Below are 19934 nucleotides of genomic sequence, written 5' to 3'. Positions count from 1 at the left end.
GAATTTGTGCACAGTGTCAAAATCTAATTTATGTTTGCATGCATAAAATTGCATATAACACTCAATAATACCTTACGTTCTTCAATATAGGCACTGTGAGATTATGCTTCTTTGTAAAGGAATAATTGCTGCATATTGGATACCTGTAGCTATAATTGCTCTCCGTTGCTTTGTATTTATCTATCATTGTTATATGAGTGTAATTCCTGAAGTCTTCAAACCCAGGATATTTTTAGGAAGCTGATTTTATTTTACTAGGATGCATTTTTTTTGTGATAAAATGCTTATAGGCTGACAATATATTTCTTGTATAGTCTGGAGATCATTAAAAGGGAAAGAACTGAGGAAAAGGAAAAGGAAAAAAACTGTAATGAGTGATAACAGGAGCATGATATAATGGAAAAATGGGAGTGAATAAAAGAAAAAGGATGGTAGGAAAATACTGTCTTTTCAAGAAAAGGAATTTGGAGATGCAAAACACCCAAAAAGTAGTACACTAGGTGTAGGTATGCCGGTGAGGGTTTTAATGTCTATTTCTTTAGGTGTTATACTGATATTATAAAAGTTGATACTTAATTTCTTCTTATTGTCCTCATAATTAAGAAATGGAAGATACATGAGCTCTCAGTTTCTGATTATAGTGTTACAGTGAATTCTTGCCTCAGTAAGCTGTATAAACACAGATATTAAATTATATTTTGCCAAATGTTTTCATTGACAAAATATAAAACTGTTTTCACCAGTCTTGTATTATTTTGCCTTCATTTTCCAGTATGCAGCCTTTGGCTACGCAAAGAAACAATTCAGTCTTGGATTGTGTTTGAGTTTTCTGTCACCAAAGGAGACTCTTGAGAGTCATGCTCCTGCTAACTACCAACTGACTGCAAGTGCGTCCCCTGTAGTCCTTGTAAGATTTTTGAAGTACCTTTCCTGTTCGGCAGTGTCTCTTCCAGCTCAAATTACTTGCAATTCAGTTAACAATTTTTTTTTTTTGTCTGATTCTGCAAGAAATATGGGAGTTGTTTTTTTTCCCTTTTGAAACAGCTATGGATTTTTGCCATTCTTGTACTTTTTCTTGCCTATTTTCTAACTTTGAGCAAAAGTATCTGCACATTCACATCCAAGAATCACCTACACTAGTCCATAGTTGTCCTCTGCACAGTGTATTCTCTTGTCTGGCTGATCTTCCAACATGCATCCAGTGTACCTTCCAACCCTTCCTACCTCCGTCACTGCGCTCTTAGGTAGGGCAAAATCTGCACTGATATCTAGGAGTTGCAGTCCTCACAAGAGGAGAACTTGCTGGGAGTTGTATTTCAGCAGTTATGGATGTTTCATCTCAGGAAACTGGAGTATAGGGTTCTTTGTAGGTGATGTTTCAGCTGTGATACTGCAAAGCTGTTTCTGCCAAAGGAAAATCTGTAATGGGAAAGAGAAGAAAAAATCAAAACCTGAGGAGGTGGGTAACAGGTTTCTAAGTGCTACAGGTTTTATTTTCTGGGTATTCAGTAGTAACTGGAGATGAATATGAGTCTATTTGAGAGATCTTCGCTGTTCTGAAGACGTGATTCCAAACAGTTCTTGGATTGAAATTGGAAAGACTTTTTTTTTATCAGTTAATCTCCGTGCATGTTTTCCTGCAAAAGTATGGATCAAGAGTGAGAGCGCAGCAGACTAGTTGGGAGAGGACAGTATTTAGTAGGCAAAATTGAAAGACACAGAGCAGTTCGGGTGCCTGGGCCAACTTGCCATAAATGCTGCAGCTGCGTTAGTTCAAGACTCTGCTGGGCATCTATATCTTCTCCGCCCACAGGGTTGCATTGCGAAATATAGGTGTGGTAAAAATATCTTGATACAGGGCAGGATGCTATACCAGCACCTCCAACAAAGTCCGGTGTCTGCTTTTCTGGCGTACTGTAACGGGTCAGGCGGGTCCCATCGTGGCTTGCGATTGTTTGTGGAGTAGAGGAATGGCACGGTCGAACCACTGTGGAGAAGGAAAATGAGATAGCTGGTAGTTGATTCATCTGTATGCAGTATAGGGACAGACTTGTCATGTACCATAAGTACACAGATTCATGAGGCATATTCATGTATCTGTACAATAAAATAGTAAGTCCTCTTTTAGTTTCTGCCTCAAGCTTTACCGTAGTGTGAATATCAACATGAAATGGTATTACACCTGAAAAAAGACAACGTAGTACATGTTTTAGTGTCCCTTGTTCAGCTTGTTACACCATGCTGTTTATATTTCACTTTAATTAAATTAACTTCTCACTGAAATGAGTTTTCCAAATTCTAATGAGCACTCCCTAATTCACAGGTTTTTTTCAAGTGACAGATTTAACATTTAGTCAAAAAAACCCTAGTATATAAAAAGATAAAAGACTGAGGTTTTAATAGAAGATTAGGCTTCTCTAAGTCTCTGGGAATAATTAGAGATTGAGTTGACCTATGAATATTTATAAATGTGTTAATTAAGGGATGTGTGAGTGAATCCACCTTGCTGTGTCACATACTCATTAACCATAGTAGCTCCCAGATGTTCATCATACCTGTGTGAAGGAAACCCACAATTCAACTGTATTTCACCTGTTTGAGGAGGTCTTCCCAAGCTGGTGTTTAAATCTATGTATTACCGAAGTATGTAGCACAGGCTCAAGAAACACTCCATGCCAAAGGGCCATGTCTGTGGCTTCAGCGTTTTCAACATTGTAGCTGTCGGGGTGATGCTGACCATTCCTTGAAGAGAAAAAGGACTTTTCAAAAACTGTATTTCTCAGTTATTTATTGGATTTGATTCAGTAACTTTGTATCTTTTTTTTTTTTAAATGCCTAACCAGTGATAAATAAGTGTTAATAAGGGAGAGGCTTATTGTGTGTGCTTCTCAATATTAAAAAAAAAAAAAAAACCACACAAAAAAAAAAACCAAAACAAAACAAACAAAAAAAACACCAAACACAAACAACCCTGAGACTTTGTGCAGTATTTTTCTGAAATTGCCCTACTAATAACTATTTAAGCATCTTAGTGAATTAAGACACTTTTCAGCAATGTAGCTCTTAATTTGTGTAGGCTGAGGAATTGTCTTCAGACTTGCAAGAGCAGTGCCCAGCCAAAGATCCATTAGCAAGAACCATTTCTGACTGCATTGTCAGTGTTTGTAAGCCCACCTTCAGCTGGGCTAAGGGATGTCAAAGCCATTTAGGCTGAACCACTCCTTTAAGGCCAGACTGGACTGTAGTATTGTTATCTAATGGTACGTTTACAAAGGGTCACATTAGCCAAGAAAGGTGAGTGAAATAAATTCAGAAAATTTGAATATTGTTTCTTACTCTGAATAAATTTTTGAAAGAGTTTTTTCCTCTTTTTGGAAGAAGATTATTAGCTGCTGTTTCTTCTCAAGAAAGCCAGAGCTAAAGGCACCCTTTGTGAACATTGACTGGTTGCACTCTGGTGCTTTCCAGAACATTATATGGCACAGACTTAGCCCTACATAGAGCCAAGTCATGGATGTTTAATTAAAATATGCATTGTGTTTTGCTAACACAAGTCTCCTTGAATTGCATCCAGTCTGTACTTGGAGATATTGGGGGATAAGATTGGTTTGGTTTAGTGGTTAATCTGCTGTTAAAAGGCACTGCCTTAATCTGGCCTGAATCTATCCAGCTTCTCTTTCTGGCTGATGGAAGTTTTTTTCTGTTTTTTTGTTGCTGTTTTGGTTTTTGGGTTTTTTTTTGTCTTGTCCTTACTTCCTCCAATACATCAAAAAGCTCTTTAATATCTGTTGTTTCTTCTCTTTGAAAGTCCCATATACTGTAATTAAGTCACCACTAAATCTTGTTTGTGATAAATAAATAAACAGTTGAGCTCATTAGGACTCTGACCATAGGACATTTTCTTCAGACTTCAAATAGTTTTTCTGGCTTTTTTTCTGCACTCTTCCTAGCTTTTCAGTCACCTTTCAAAATGTGGCCCTCAGATCAGGATAGAGAGTAGTACTAAGACCCACTCACCAACATCTGCGACGGCTGCATTAGACTTTTCTGATGCTAGCTTCTCAATAGGAGCGCCTGTTAACTGTGACCCTTATGCCTATGTTAGGGTCACTGTTTTTCATTATGCGGTCTGCTCCTCTAGACGTGTGTCTCGCTCTTCTGCCAAAGGACACGTTGTGGAGTAGCTGCAGAGGAGGAAGGGGCGGAAGAAAAGGAGAATGGGGGAAGGAAGGGTTTTCAAAAACTGGCACTGAAATTACTTTCCTATACCAAGGCATAACCTTGATTGTGTTATTTTTTTGCAATAATGGTAGTTTTAGTCTGATCTGGGAAGAGGCCAGTGACATGTTATCTGAATGGTGACAACAGTTCTGTATTATTGAATAAAAGTTAGTTAAGTATGTGTGCATCCTCCGTGTGCACGAATGATTCTGAATGAAAAGAAAATAATATCAGGAAATACCATTTTTTCTTTTTTTTTTTTAAGTTCACATTCACTTTAAGAAAAGTTTTTTAACTGTAAGAGTATGCAGAACCTCTTAGGACAGCAGTAATCTAGCCTCAGGCTATATAGAAATAATGGTAGTCAGAGATGAAAAAGCTCCATTAATCACATCGACTCGCATATCACCAGTGGAAGCCCTTATTGCTTTCTGTGTGTGCAAAATCTGGATTTAGAATAGTTTAAACATTACATGGCTGACTTCTGAGTTGCCAGCATAAAAAAAATAACATTGTTTGTTGCCTCTCAAGAACTGGGAATTTGGCTCCAATGTAATGACAGCTGTGCTGACTCCAAGTGAGTCGGCTGCCCAGCTGCTGCAGGTCAGGTTAAAGCACCTGCCTCCCTGCCAGATGCTCGACGGGTCCTAGAGGGTTGCAGCGGGCTGCTTTCAGAAATACCTGCGAGTACCTGTGGCCTTCATAGACCAGCTGGATAGGGCTGGAAAAGAAACTGCATTTACTAAGCAACCTTTTTTCTGTTTTGCCAGATTTAGCATGGCTAACAAGTGACAGAGTGGTGGGAATCCAAAAGGGACGAGGCACATGGAGGGTCTTTGCTGTTAGTTGTTAGTCCTTACAAGTAAATTTGGTTCTCTTCCTGGGCTGCAGCGTTTCCCCTCTCTTTCTTTTCCCAGTCTTTCCAAGGAGAAGGGCCATGGCCTGTTGTCCACAGTCTTCCCACAGGAGGAGGAGGTGGAGCAGGAAAGCTGGGTGGTCGTGCGGCTCCTCCGGCTGCTCTGCCTCGGTGGAGCAGGGTGTGGGGGGAGTGCTGCTTGCTGCAATAAGGACAAGCCAGGAGCCCTCTGAATGAGGACAGGTGGCTATTTGCCTAGGAGAGCACTTAAAAAAGCAGTCAGTATTTTGTGTGTCTTTATGTGAAAGAACAGACAACACAACCCTTCCAGTAAAGCATCAAAAATAACTTCCCCCCCAATATTTTTCTTAAACAACATGTTTCTCAATTTTTGACATTTTTTACTTTATACTTGTCATTCCATAACTTGTGCCAAAAAACTGCATATCACACAACTTTAATTTAAATAAGTCTCCTCAATTTAAGTTGCTTTATTAAAAGACCCGTCATTCAGTGTCCACTGACATTTTGTTCCCTACCAGCCATTACAAGAAGATTTAGTTGAAGATAGACTTAAAGCAATAAAGACTTGCTTTGTCAAAGGAAAAAGATCTACTAGTACTTAAATTTTATTAGGCTTTATTCAAATTAAGCATAGTTGTTTTGTTGAATTATCTACATATTGGCAACCTAGGACTCTCCCTAGACTGATGAAAAATATTGGAGTTCATAATCAGCTGTTTTGCTTAAAGGGCATAAACAATTTAGAAGGATAGAAATGTTTAAATGTCAGACTAATTATCCCACTGTGGTCATGCTCTCAAAGGAGAATGATTCTCTGCAATCCAAAAGACCAAGCTTTTATTTCCATACTAACATTTCTTTCCATAAAACTTATCTTGCAATGAGCATTATTGTTAGAGTTAACAGAAATTCTAATATCAGTATTCCAAACATAGAAGTTTCAAGCACATCTTGTTTGTATCCACCTGGCTATTTCCTTCTCTCATTTAAATTTTAAGCTTTTAAGTGTATGAGTGTTTGATTTTTAAGCTTTTTGGTGTATTAGAGTTGGTCTTTTTTAAGTTACATTTTTGTTACAGAGTGCGTATGGTGTGAAAATTCATTTCAAAATAGTTCTTTATTTTTTTTAGATAAAACACCTTCTGTTTAAAAAAAGAGAATTAATGGGAACATTCTTAATGGGGTAAATGGCATACATAATAATGGTAGAGCTCTGAGAATTACTACTTTTATTTTATTTGCACATATGTTTATTCACTAGATCATAGTGTAGACTGTGCTTTTTACACTTCAAAAATACATTTCCTAGTGTAAATACCATGATGGTAAGCTTACTTCCAGTGGAAGCAATTGAAACTGGTATCAGTAAAAGCAGATAACACACCCTTTATCTTTTCTCTGATGATCTGGTAGAGAACATCTCAACATGAGAAAACATGAGAAACATCTCAAACTGAGAAAAAGAGATTAACAAAAGGCAAATTAGCAGCTAATAACACTAGTGCTGGCCATATATGTCCCTTGGTTTTTAAATGTGGGTTTTTTGGTTCTGTCATTATCATCAGCACTAAACACATTTTAACAAAATAGCTTTCTTGGGGAAAAAGAAGCATTTGTTTATTTTAAAGGTATTGTTGGCAGAACAGATGACTACATGGCAAACTAGACCAGGGTATTTATGTAGCAATAACATTAGAAAAATATATAATAAGGTAAAAACATAATGAGCTGTGCTACTTGTTAAGATGTAACTCATTTTTTAGTCGCTTCAGTAGGTGGGTTTTCAGAGGAATTCAGCAGCACATCAAAGTCCGGAGATGCCAGGCTGTTTTCTTGGTCCCAGTCCCACAGGAGTGTTGTATTATCAGTCCTTAAATTAAGATAATGAAAGCTCTGGTGTGCCCACTCCTGAAGCCCATGCAAGTAAAAGTGAGAGATTTTCTGGCAGTTTGTAAAGAAAATAATCTAGACGGAAATCTTAAGAGGAAAATTTTATTTCAGTATCTGTATATCAGCACTTCTAGGTGTGTGCAGGTGCTTCATTGCTGGACCATTTTGAGACAGACAAGCTCCCACATTTGGCCGGGGGGGTTTACAGGAAGTAGAAATCTACATATTGAAAAATTATCTTAGGTTCAGCAACCTATTTTATATGGGAAATTAAAATTGAGCAAACCCTTGCTTCTAGTAGCCTGGAAGAGATGGCACCTGGCTGTCTGTCATTGAATGGCTCCTTAGTGCTCTTTCCTGAACCATCATCCCGTCTTCACCCTTTCCCGATCTCTACCAAAAAGTTAATTCAAAGCAGAAGAATGCAACAAAATTTAAACAATAAGAAAAATCAGCAGAAGTAAAACAGAGGGGCTATGCAAAGCAAAAATCATTTTCAAAATGTGCAGCACCATACCTTGTCACCTGCTCGCTCTGGTTATGCTGATTAATGACTGCCATTGCTCACCAAATTCATGGCGATGCCATTTAAAACTGTGTTCTTAGCATGTCTTTTTACTTGTGCCATCCATACACTTAGAACTTGATATATGAAAAGTTTTGTTTCTTGGTTACTGGAATATTTTATAGTTAACAACATAATAAGAAGATCAAAAGTTTTGCATGAAGGTCATGTATGGTAGGAAAGGGTGGAGGGGGCAACAATTTTCAGGAGGTAGTCAGTGACCTGAGACTCAGATTGCTGACTTGTTGATATGTTAACATGGAGTAATTATTCCAGTGAATTGAAGCTGAAAGTCAGCATGTATATTCATTAATTCAGAATAAGCTTCCTTATTGTTAATCTTGGTTGGGATATCTATTTCCAGAACACCACCCTACAGTATTCCTGTATCACTTTGCCTAAATAACAGATACATTTTTGAGAACATGTCTTCGAATAAATGTTATTATACTAATACTAACTTTAGGGCTCCCAGCTGAAGGCACTTTTCTACAGTAATAATTTTTTTAAAGCATTTTGCACTGGCACTAAGAATAGGTGCTTTAAATTTGTTTCTGTAAAAAAATTGCACTTATATTGCAGTCAATGTAATGGACAACCAGAATAGGTTACAGTATTTTAAAATTACTGTAAACATACAATACGTTTATTCTTTTATAAACTACTTTCCTCTGTAATTTTGTGCGTAGGAAGAGTTGTGCAACTAATGAAATAACATCTTTTCCCACATCAGTGTCCTTTACCTTTATTTATGAGAAGTTTTTGTTCAGCTTCATTGTTAATGAGATGTCATTAAGGAATCCAAAATCAAAGCTGTGCATTTAGCTCAGATGTAATTCAAATGTGCCTGTGAGAAACTGGAACAAATGTGTTTTCTCATTAGAATTAAGCTATTTATGTTAAAGGTGTACAGACTGAATTGTCAGTTACACTTACTAATAAAACTGCGTATTACCAATACATTTAATGATCCCAGGCAGTTTATAAGCTGAAATATTAAAAGTATCTCTGAAATTCGTTGTCTATCTAAAAGGTTGTTCTGATTCTTTTAAATTTAGTAAGAGAGCTGGATGTTATTTCCCGAGATTAAACCAAGTGCGATGGCCAGGGTTGTTCTATAACTTTTAAAACTTACAATATTTTATGCACAGGATGGTGAATTTCCTCTAAACTCTAAATTTACTCTTTCTCAGTCTATCATAACTACTAGATTTTTCTTTTAATCTGCTGTTGGGGTAAGAAGTGTCAGGTGGGTAGAATGAGCAAGAGCACCTGCTTTCAGCACTTCCCATCATCTCCGTAATAACATAGATTTCTCCTCCGGCTGCAAGCAGAACTGCACCTTGATTTAATAGAGAAATGAAACCACTGCAATTACTAACATCAACAAAGTCACTTTGGTGACTCACATGTAGTGCATTGCCAGCCTAATGAATCTGGCAGTTCATTTCCAGCCTGGTTTTGTACCACCTGCTCCCAGCACTGCCCTCCAATTGCCTTGCATGGTGTGGGCACACTGATGGAGGCAGAGGCCGAAGGAGTTGCAGATCCCTCAGCCTCCTGCTGAACAGTGTGTGGGACATTGGAGGTAACAGCTTTGCGTGTATTTGCGCTATTTTTCCTGTTAAAAAAAGAAAACTCTTTCCCAGTGAAAACATATACAATGTAGAGCTCAAGGTTATATTGGACTGCACCAGCTGCTCATTCTGTGTTGCTTAGTAGCTTCTAAGCATGGTTGCAGCAGCTGTAATTTGTGAAACTTAAGCTCCTGCAACCTTAAATCAAGCACCTGAACTACTTTTTCTCTTCTGTCAAAAGTACCAAAGTGGCTTTAAAATTCTGTGTGTGGGTTTTGTTGTTCCCCACCCCCTCCCCCCCCCAAGATTGCATCATCTTTAGTGAAAAAATAAAGTTATATTCTACCTGGGTAACTAACATTATCTGACTTATAAATACAAAAAACAGATGGAACTTATGTAAGTTGTACAAAACGTGTTTTTAGTAGCTCAGCAATTTCTTTTAAAGGGTAGGATTTTTTTTTCATTTAATAAAAAACACATTTTCAGGAAATGTACCCCTTTTTGTTAGCGAGATTTGCCAAAGATTCTAGTCTCTGTGGCAACTATATTAGACAAACCTTTTATTAGTTATTTATTAGATGAAACTCTTAGAATATTAAAACTTTCCCCCGACTACACCTGCTTCCTGTTCTAGCTACGTGGGTGCGAAAGTTAGTAGTTTAGGAGTTGTTAAAAATTTCAGATGACTTTGTTTTATTCACATAAGTAACTATTTTTAACTTAAAGTAAGAAGACAGACCCTCAAGGGCAGAAATCAGCAGCCATCCCTTCACATGTAGATGCAAAACGGATCTTTCCTGCCTCTCTGCTGCTCTGAGGCAGACGAATCTTCCAACAATTTCTCAGCCTATAGACCATAAGACGTTACTTGGTGGTCCACAAAACTATTGGAAAGAAAGAAAAAAATTAATAATGTGGCAATTAAAATAAAAATTGAACTATTGCTTCTTCTGCAAGTAAGGAAACAGTAACAGTGATAAATAGTCAAAGTTTAGCTCGATATCTGCTTTAGGTTAGGTTTTCTGAGTATGTTAACGGTCTATGGTTTTTCTTAGCTATTATTTTTAATGTTTAGGTGATCTGCTTAGATGCAAATGGGTTGTGAAACAATATTCTGCCTCACCAGCTGCATAAAGTTACTGACTTATAGATCCTTACCATTCAGGTCCTACATAGCTTGGAAGTGTTTGGTGTAGGCTACATCCATTTTATTTAATGTGACTTGTTTTATTCCTGGGAACAAGGCGAGTATTGGGGAGCGGGGGGAAGATTTCTGCATCCTGGGCTTCCTGGAGAAGAGGGTTTCATCCTTTTCATGTTTCTGACCATCTGCTGGGCTAAAAAGACAGATGGAGAGGAGAGTATTCTGCAAAGTATTTATGCACATAAATCAAAACGTTTTTGTACCTTCTTCCTGTTTCTGTTGCCTTTTAAATGGGAACTAAATGTTTCAGGAAAAAACCTATCAGGAAAGCAGAGATTAGAAAATCGGAAGGTTTCTTTATTCAAGGAGGTGCAACTCTTGAGTCCCAGCTGCTTCTCTGTCCCCTGGTGACTGTCTGTGGGACAGTTGCCACAGGGGATAAGTCGCCTGTTGCACATTAATGCACACAGACCGCTTCACAACTCTGCAAGCCTGTATGTTAACCTGTGCTTACAGCAACAGCTGTGTCACTAGCAGGTATTTTAAGATAACTCAGTTTTTTAAAGGTCTGTAAAAAATAATATCCTATATAATTAAATCCATCTGCAGATTCCCTTAGAGTTTGTATGATGTTCAATAGGAATGCATGTGTTGGGATGGCAGTAACTTTATAACTTTTCTGATGCTGCTTCTATTCTGTAAATACTGAGGTGAGGATTTGTTTCTTAAAAGAAAATAGCAAGCTGATTGCTGAGATGAGCTTCAATTCGAAATCTGGAAGGCAAGGAACAGATTGCATATCAAACAATATTTTCTCTGTCAGTGGAAAATAGTAACAGAAGGATTTTCAGTTGGAGAAAATCATATGAGTAATGTAAGTAGGATCTAAAATTGCCTGCTATTTAAAACAGAAAGAAAATTGCAAATGCAGTTGGCAGAGCCCTCACTGGCAACATTATTTCACTAAGGAGGCCCAAACAGGCAGATGGATAATGGTATATATCAGCTACCAGACAGACTGCTTTTTTTTCTCCACATCTCTACTTCTAAATTTCAGAAAACTTTTATCTTTTAAAAATTAGTTCAATAATATTCAGCAAATGGGTCGGCATCCTCCATCTAAATAGTTTGTGCATTAACAAAAAGGTTTAGCTTAGAAGTTCTTGAAATGGCAAATAGTGACATAATATGATTAAGAACTTGACTCATTCCAACTCCTTTTTGAAGAACAGCTTCCCATTTTTTTTTTTTTTTGAGTGACTGATATAGGGACTGTTTTGCATCTACTTCTACTAAAAACAGTAGCAACTTTACTATATACAATCTATTTTACTAGGAAAGTGTCTTCAGCTGCTCTATGATTCTGCTGTGCTGCAGAAACTTCTCAATATGCAACCAGTGATCTAAAAAGTCCATTTTCTATGGCTAACTTTCTGAATTACAGCTGAAAAATTGCCAATGCTAACATTTAACACACACAAACAAAACAAGACGGGACTCATACTGGAATAAGGGTGTTTCAGTGACTTTTCAGAAGTTTGGTCTGTTTTTACAAATATCTGAAGTACCAGGTTGTTGCAGCAAATGTACAATCCAGGAGAACCTGTGTTTGCCACCAGTGGCTGGCATAGTATCTCTAGTGCTAAATGATCTTTAGAGTAAGAAACCATACTGACAGTGTATAATTTCTGCTCCTGAAGACCATCTCCCTCAAGAGAAGGTACTACTGCTAGCTGCCTCTCACGTAGCTCCTCCTGCTGCTATGGTTTGCAGGCTGCTTCACTCTTCAGTGTAGTATTTTACATGTAGAATAAATGTGTTGGTTGTTGCAAGTCTACCTTGCAGACATTAAAACACCTTGTAGCTGGAAGAGATGCAGAGTCAACAACAATCCATATTAGCATGCCCAGCAAAATGGAAACAGAAGAGTGCAATGTGCCAGCTTGAGGCAGTAATTAAAGCAAGAGGAGGCTGTTGCTGATCAATTCCGTCAGTTCAGGAATGGCCTGGGCAGTGACCCAGCTGGTGCTGACACAGCTGCAGCCTGCCACTCATGCTGCAACAGAAAAACTACCAATATCCCCATCACTGGGGGTATCCACGTTGCACGTTGCTGTAGAGATGCCAGTTGTGACATGGCTGTGTGTCGTGGTTTAACCCCAGCCAGCAACTAAGCACCACGCAGCCGCTCGCTCACTCCCCACCAGTGGGATGGGGGAGAGAATCAGAAGGGTAAAAGGGAGAAAACTCGTGGGTTGAGATAAGAACAGTTTAATAATCGAAGTAAAATAAATTAGAACAGTTAAATAGGCAAAGCAAAAACCGTGCACGCAAACAAAACAAAACAAGGAATTCATTCACTACTTCCCATCGGCAGGCAGGTGTTCAGCCATCCCCAGGAAAGCAGGGCTCCATCACGCGTAATGGTTACTTGGGAGGACAAACGCCATCATGCCCAATGTCCCCCCCCTTCCTTCTTCTTCCCCCAGCTTATATACTGAGCATGACGTCATATGGTATGGAATAGCCCTTGGGCCAGTCTGGGTCAGCTGTCCTGGCTGTGCCCCCTCCCAGCTTCTTGTGCACCCGGCAGAGCATGGGCAGTTGAAAAGTCCTTTACCACTGTGAGCGCCACTTAGCACCTATTCAGAGACAGCTTAGCACTACTTAGCAAGAACCAAAGCATCAGTGCATCATCGACACTGTTCTCATCCCAAACCCAAAACACAGCCCCCACACCGGCCACCAAGACGAAAATCAACTCTATCCCAGCTGAAACCAGGACAGTATCCACCCCTTATTCCATACCATTTACATCATGCTCAGGTCCCACATTATCCAATACATCCTCTTTAACCACCACCCCTGTTGTCCCAAAAATGTCCATTGAGCTCGTTTAGTCCATGACTTTGGGCTCCATCTGTGATAGTGGTCACTCAGGACAGGAGAGGTGGTGTGTTGCGTGGAGTTCTTGGGCACCAAAGCCAGCTCAGGTCAGGTCACTGCTGCACTTGCACTGCTTCTTGTAAGGCTTCTCCTCCATTGGTTCAGGTGGTTCCTGCTATGGTAGTTCCTATAACATGCAACTCAGATCATGGGTTACAACAATTTAAAGGTATTTCCATCACAGTCTCCACCCCTGGCCCCTTTGGGCTAGGTTTAACATTGCAATGAACTCCTCCCCTTACTCCTAGCCTGGCTAGCAACAAGGGGTTTCTGCTATAGTAATTCCCATAACATGCAACTCAAATCCCGGGTCACAACAATTTAAAGGTATTTCCATTACAGTCTCCACCCCTGGCCCCTTTGGGCCAGGTTATAGGGTTTAACACTGCAATGGAGTCCTCCCCTTGCCCCTGCTCCGGCGTGGGGTCCCTCTGACAGCACAGTCCATGAACTTCTCTAATGTGAGTCCTTCCCACGGGCTGCAGTTCTTCACTAGCTGCTCCAGCGTGGGTCCCCCACAGGGTCACAAGTCCTGCCAGCAAACCTGCTCCAGCGTGGGCTCTTCTCTCCACGGGTCCACAGGTCCTTCCAGGAGCCTGCTCCAGCACAGGCTTCCCATGGGGTCACAGCCTCCTTCGGGCATCCACCTGCTCCAGCATGGGGTCCTCCATGGGCTGCAGGTGGATCTCTGCTCCACTCTTAACTTCCATGGGCTGCTCTGCCATGGGATTATCCACGTCCGCAGACGCTTTGGGGTGTCGTGCTCCCGCAGGAACTCGTCCACAGGTCACAGTCCCTCCGACTCGAGTTGACACTGGAGTTCCAGCCTGTCCAGTACAGCAGCACAGAAAAACAGCGATGCCCTGGCCATCTGCCAGCCCGGGTACGTGGCCATTGCTGTTATCAAAATGTTCCCAGGCACAACACAGTAAGATGACTCTAACATACAGTAAGGCAAGCAAGCCCCATGGCAAGCACAGAAGCCTGCCGATTAACAGCTAAACAACAATAACAGCTATAAATTCGATCTAGCACATTCCAATTAAATCTGTTGTTATCTCGAACCCTTCGAGCCCCACGTTGGGCGCCAAAAAGGACTGTCGTGGTTTAACCCCAGCCAGCAACTAAGCACCACGCAGCCGCTCGCTCACTCCCCACCAGTGGGATGGGGGAGAGAATCAGAAGGGTAAAAGGGAGAAAACTCGTGGGTTGAGATAAGAACAGTTTAATAATCGAAGTAAAATAAATTAGAACAGTTAAATAGGCAAAGCAAAAACCGTGCACGCAAACAAAACAAAACAAGGAATTCATTCACTACTTCCCATCGGCAGGCAGGTGTTCAGCCATCCCCAGGAAAGCAGGGCTCCATCACGCGTAATGGTTACTTGGGAGGACAAACGCCATCATGCCCAATGTCCCCCCCCTTCCTTCTTCTTCCCCCAGCTTATATACTGAGCATGACGTCATATGGTATGGAATAGCCCTTGGGCCAGTCTGGGTCAGCTGTCCTGGCTGTGCCCCCTCCCAGCTTCTTGTGCACCCGGCAGAGCATGGGCAGTTGAAAAGTCCTTTACCACTGTGAGCGCCACTTAGCACCTATTCAGAGACAGCTTAGCACTACTTAGCAAGAACCAAAGCATCAGTGCATCATCGACACTGTTCTCATCCCAAACCCAAAACACAGCCCCCACACCGGCCACCAAGACGAAAATCAACTCTATCCCAGCTGAAACCAGGACACTGTGCAACATTGTTGTGTCCTTGGGTGATGCCGTACTCCGCGTGAGGGAAGGATCTCATGTATGAACGTACTGAGGGGGCATCAGGGGAATGTAATTGATTTGGAGACTGTAAGGACCCTCAGTTTTCAGGGTGCTCAGCTTGTGATTCACAGCAGCTTGGAAAATCAGCACTCAAATACTCTCAGTTCCCATTGATTTAATAGGACTGAGGTTTTGACTAAGAATTTCCCTCCAATTTCTGAAGGTAAAAAGATTGTCAGTCTCTGTGTGGTATGCCATATACGTGCAGCTGAACCATAAATTATAAGGAGAGCTACCAAAAATCAAGGGGATTTAATACGACTTCAGGTCTTAGCCTAATAAACAGTATGTGCCATCGAAGTATCAATTTTATGCCAAGTAGATGGTGACAGCAAGGAAGGAACACACCAGCCATGCTATCATCTACTGATAAATTGCAAGGTGGAAAGACAGGCAGGCAGCTTTTGGGCATCTGGATCACTTAAGTTAAATTAGGCATTTAAAATATTTTTCCCAGGAAGAAAAATAGAATTGTTTTCCCTTATATGACTTTAAATATAAAAGTTATTTCCTTATAGTACTCTAACATTTGTATCATAGGGCTTTATTTAATAAATCAGTGCTTTTGTCAAAATATGTAAGTGAAGCATCATGTTGGCAGAAAGTTGGTATGCATGTTAAAAGGATTAAAGTAAGAGTAACTTCTTACAAATCTGCAGGCTCTTCTGTCCAAACCCACTGTGCCTTAAAGTATCTTCTACTCATTTTGGTTTATTACCTTAGGGGTTGTTAACAGAGGATGTTTTCATGCAAGGACAGAAATTCAGCTAATGTTCCCTTCCTCTCACTATATTTGCCTGTACATTTTATTTGTTCATATTGCTTATTATAAGAGGTCTCTTACTATAGCAACCCTTCAGTGCGTGAGCTTATGTAGAGGAAATAAAGGTAAGTATCGCAAGTTTAATTGGAACATATGTATATTCAGTGAAATGGGATAAAACACTCCTGAAATTCCATTCTTGTCTGGGAATGGATATCGCTTCAAATTCTGTCCTATTTCTTAACTATTACAAAAAATGACTGACAACGGTACCACTAATATTTTGAAAACTTTACTAAAGAACCCTGAGATGTGGAGATCTGTAAATGCGAGTGCCTCCCAGAGCCGCAGGCTGAGCTGACATCTCTCATGCATTCAGGTCTTGTCACAGATACCCCTGGTGACAATTGCAACCAGCCTTCCAGCTCACCAAGAAAAGGTCTGTTGTTTTACAGCCTTGCCAGCTGAAAAAAATTCTTCTAATCTTTCTGTGACAGGTGTCTTGTCCCGCACTGCAGTTTCAGATCATTGAGATCCTCCTCCACTCACTTGATTCAGCTGGGCTCTGGCAGCAGTCACACACTTATCCTTTGTTAAACACGGGGGTCTAAGCAGCAGCCAAGTGACACTCATCAGGCCCTTGGGAGCAGGCAGTGTAGCAAGCCTTAGCTTGGGGCTGGAGTGATTTTTCACCCTTACTAGAAAAATTCCACCCATTAGAAATCAAACTTTGATTTATGCAATTAATTCAGTTTTATGTCTGTTTATGAAGCACTTTTCTTATGATTGGCTGAGATTGAATTTTTTTTTTTTAAGCAATGCTCACATTTCCCATTGTCATTAAGGGCAGCTTAAGACCAGCTGTCATCAACTAAACCACTTTTTTTTATTGGAGGTAAAAGGAAAATTGTTACTTAGACTTAGAAAACCTCAAGACAGCTAGCAGGTAGAAATTTTTAAGTAAGCTTCAATCCTTGGCAAGTCACCAGGAATGGGAAGTGGTGGAGAGCTGCTTTTCCAGGGTTTTGTGATCGCATCAGGCACTCAGGAAGGGCATAGCCTAAGACCTTGCTATCAGCTGTGTCCTTTTGGTTGCTTTTCAGCATGACCATATGTACAAATATTTTTCCTGGTCTTTCACTGTTTCTTCTCTTGGTCAAATGTAGTATATAGAGGTGTCCCCCGCCACCCCGAGGAAAGTCTGGGTCTGCCACTCCTTGACAACTCAAGGTAAAACAGAGCTGGCTCAAGAGCGGGCGGACGTCTGTGAGGGCAGCCCACAGGGAGCTGCAGGTCACTTGCTCTGCCTGTGGCTGAGTAGACGGGTCTTGGCTCTTCCCTACCCCAAAAAGGGCTTCCCTACTCTCTGCAGAGAAAAGTCTAGGTTACAGACAAGGCAACCCCTGGTCCAGATCACAGTATTTCAATGCATTGCTCTTCAAAGCTGAAAGCCCTGTTCTCAGGTGCTTCTCCACCTTGTCCTCCTGTGATCCTTCCTCCCCACCACCAGCAGTCCTTCCCACTGGTGCAGCAGGTCCCATCCCTCACCCATCCCTCTTCATTTGTTGCTTCTCCAGAGCCCCCAGAGGCTCAAGCTGCGGAGCGGGAGAGGATGTGGGAAACAGTCCTGGGAGGAGGACAGCAGGGGACCCCTGCCAGGTATGCGGGAGGAAAGAAAGTAGTTACCCCTCTCCCTCCCAACTCCTAGAGCATTTGCATCCCTGTGAAACCCCACATCTCAGCTGTGAGAGGGCTGATTCATTTACAGCAGCCATATAGGTAAGACAATGTGGGAGACCAGTTGTTCCACAGTTGTGTCACTGGATGGAAAGGTGGAAAATGGGAGAAAGGAGCTGTAGAGAGGAATTCTAATTGAACGTTGAGGTGGAAATAAATAACACTATGAGCTAATTGTCTGTAAAATTTCATCTTTTAAATATTATGTCAGTGTTTTGTTTAAACATGTATATGCAATTTTAAATATGCACACATAGCCAAAAGCAATAACCTTCAAAAAAATAAATTATGTCTTTTTTCTCATATGCTGAATTTCAGCCCTGAGAGGATTTTACTATCGAAATTATAAATCATTGGTGCATTACTGTTATAAAATAAATGAAAGTCATAATTTGAAATGTAACTCCTGAAGGAATTGGATAATCTTGGATTATTAAAATATTTTTATGTTCACAAACAGAACAAGCAGAACAATCTGTCATGGTATTGGCCAACTAATTTTTCAGGACTTACCTTTTCCTGTTTGTTTTAGCAGTGGCTATGATGCACACAATTTGCCTTCCATCTCCTAAAGAGAGTGTTGTTTGATGAGTATGTGTTATTCTCAAATGGATTTTGAATACCTCTGTTTTCAGGAATAGATTTTCAAAACAGGGGTTGTTTTCTGTTGTATACCTTGAGCGGAGGAACTGTCTGTATGTGAAGCTTTCGTTTAGATTCAGGATCCTATGCTTTCTTCCAAGTACAAAAAAAGAATTCTGCCCTTTACTCTCAGTGACCAAAATACGATCAGCAAGCTGATGAATTAGCAAATTTGGTGATCAAAAACATCCTTAAGTGTATGTGGACAGGGTGGTCGAAGCCTCTTGCACTCAGCGCCCCAACAGCTTTTCAGAAACGAGTGCGTAAGGCTGTTAGCAGAGATCTAAGCCTGTGGCCCAATTTTTTATTTTACCGAACTCCCAGCAGTTGCCTTGAAAAACTGCTGGTTGTTATGCACCCTTGAAAGCCAGGATCTCAGTTTTAACAATCCTAGAACCTAAATTGTGTTTGAAGGGGGTATTCACAACAGCAAAATGTTTTATCAGTGTTGGCAGGTGTAACTCCAAAAGAAGTGATCCTCCAAAAATGGCTACCAGCCTGTTTTTCTGAAGACAGAGATAAAGAAGCTTTGCAGCTAGGTAGGAAACTGAGAGGGACCAGCTGTGCCTCCTGTGGTCAGCCAACGTCCTGCTCCCCGAGTCCAGCGCAAGCCCCCATCAGGGAGGTCTGTGTGCTCGCAGCAAACTGCTTTTCACATCAAAGGAGGTGATCAGCAATGCGTGCATAACTGAATTGGCCAATGCATTGCTCAGAGAAGGTACGCTTTCTTCATCATTCACAAATGTAATAGCGAGAATCTGGCAGCGCAGATTCTCAACGTAAGATATATTGGTTGTCACCATTACCCAGTGTCAAATTCTCCGCTCCTCAGCAGGATCCTAATGAAACTGGCCAAAGGAGAACTAGTATATCATTGGATTTAAGTCAGTTGAAGTTTTAAATGTTAGCTGATACAATGTGGATTCAGGGCACTCCACCTCGGTGACACTGGACAGATTGCAAAATTTGATACAAATTACTGTCGAAGTCCGCAGTTTCCCCAAAGAGAGAGAGATCCTTTCACTTCTCTCACGGAGGCAGTTTACAGAATCTTTTTTTCCATAATGTTGAGGACCAGCCTCCTTTCATCACTGTTACTGGGGACTGTTGGACGTTAAGCACTCTTGAAAATCAACCTAACAATGCAGAATTCTGACTTCAAAGAGCTATTCTTTAAGGGTGTGCCAAATTTCATCTTAAAACTGAATTTCTCTATTATCCTATGTAAACATAGATAAAATATTTTATAAATATAAATTTATAACTACATATATTTATAGCAAATGTGAATTATTTTCTCTTTTCCTGCTGTGCACCAAGCATCCACCTTAAATGAGTGCAGGCTGTTAACTTCTTTTTATGCTAAATACATATACTTTCTTACAGTATATGCATAGCACACCAAACTGCTGTAACACACTTTGAATTTACAGATGGATTGCAACAAACCAATTTTTGCAGGGACTAAACATAAAGAGAATATATAATCATAAAATTTTTTTCTAGAGTATGAGAAAAATCCATGTCATTAAAAATAGCTATTTTTTGCTACTAGAGACAATTTCCATTTTCATTTAGGGTATTATTTGCAAAAGGAACAGGCTAGGATATTCAGGTTCTTATTTTGTGTAGCAAGATGACTTATTTTCTGAAAAGATTTGTAATACATTATGCCTAGATGCATGAATATATATTTAGTGTTATTCTAGAATACTCAATCATGGTTCAGGTGTCAGGACAAAT

The 19934-nt window shown here is 40.3% G+C and overlaps 1 protein-coding gene across 2 annotated transcripts in view; it reads left to right on the top strand.

Annotated features, from left to right (window-relative positions):
- Positions 1 to 19934, top strand: part of EPHA6 (EPH receptor A6) — a gene marked incomplete at both ends in the record, with an annotated part of 510935 nt that overhangs the window by 189874 nt on the left and 301127 nt on the right. The gene's annotated exons all lie outside the window — the stretch shown is intronic.

The sequence above is a fragment of the Platalea leucorodia genome, assembly GCF_965183815.1.
Source record: "Platalea leucorodia genome assembly, chromosome: 2".
Taxonomy (NCBI): domain Eukaryota; kingdom Metazoa; phylum Chordata; class Aves; order Pelecaniformes; family Threskiornithidae; genus Platalea; species Platalea leucorodia.
Note: the sequence above shows the minus strand (reverse complement) of the source record. Positions and strands in the feature narration are given on the sequence as shown.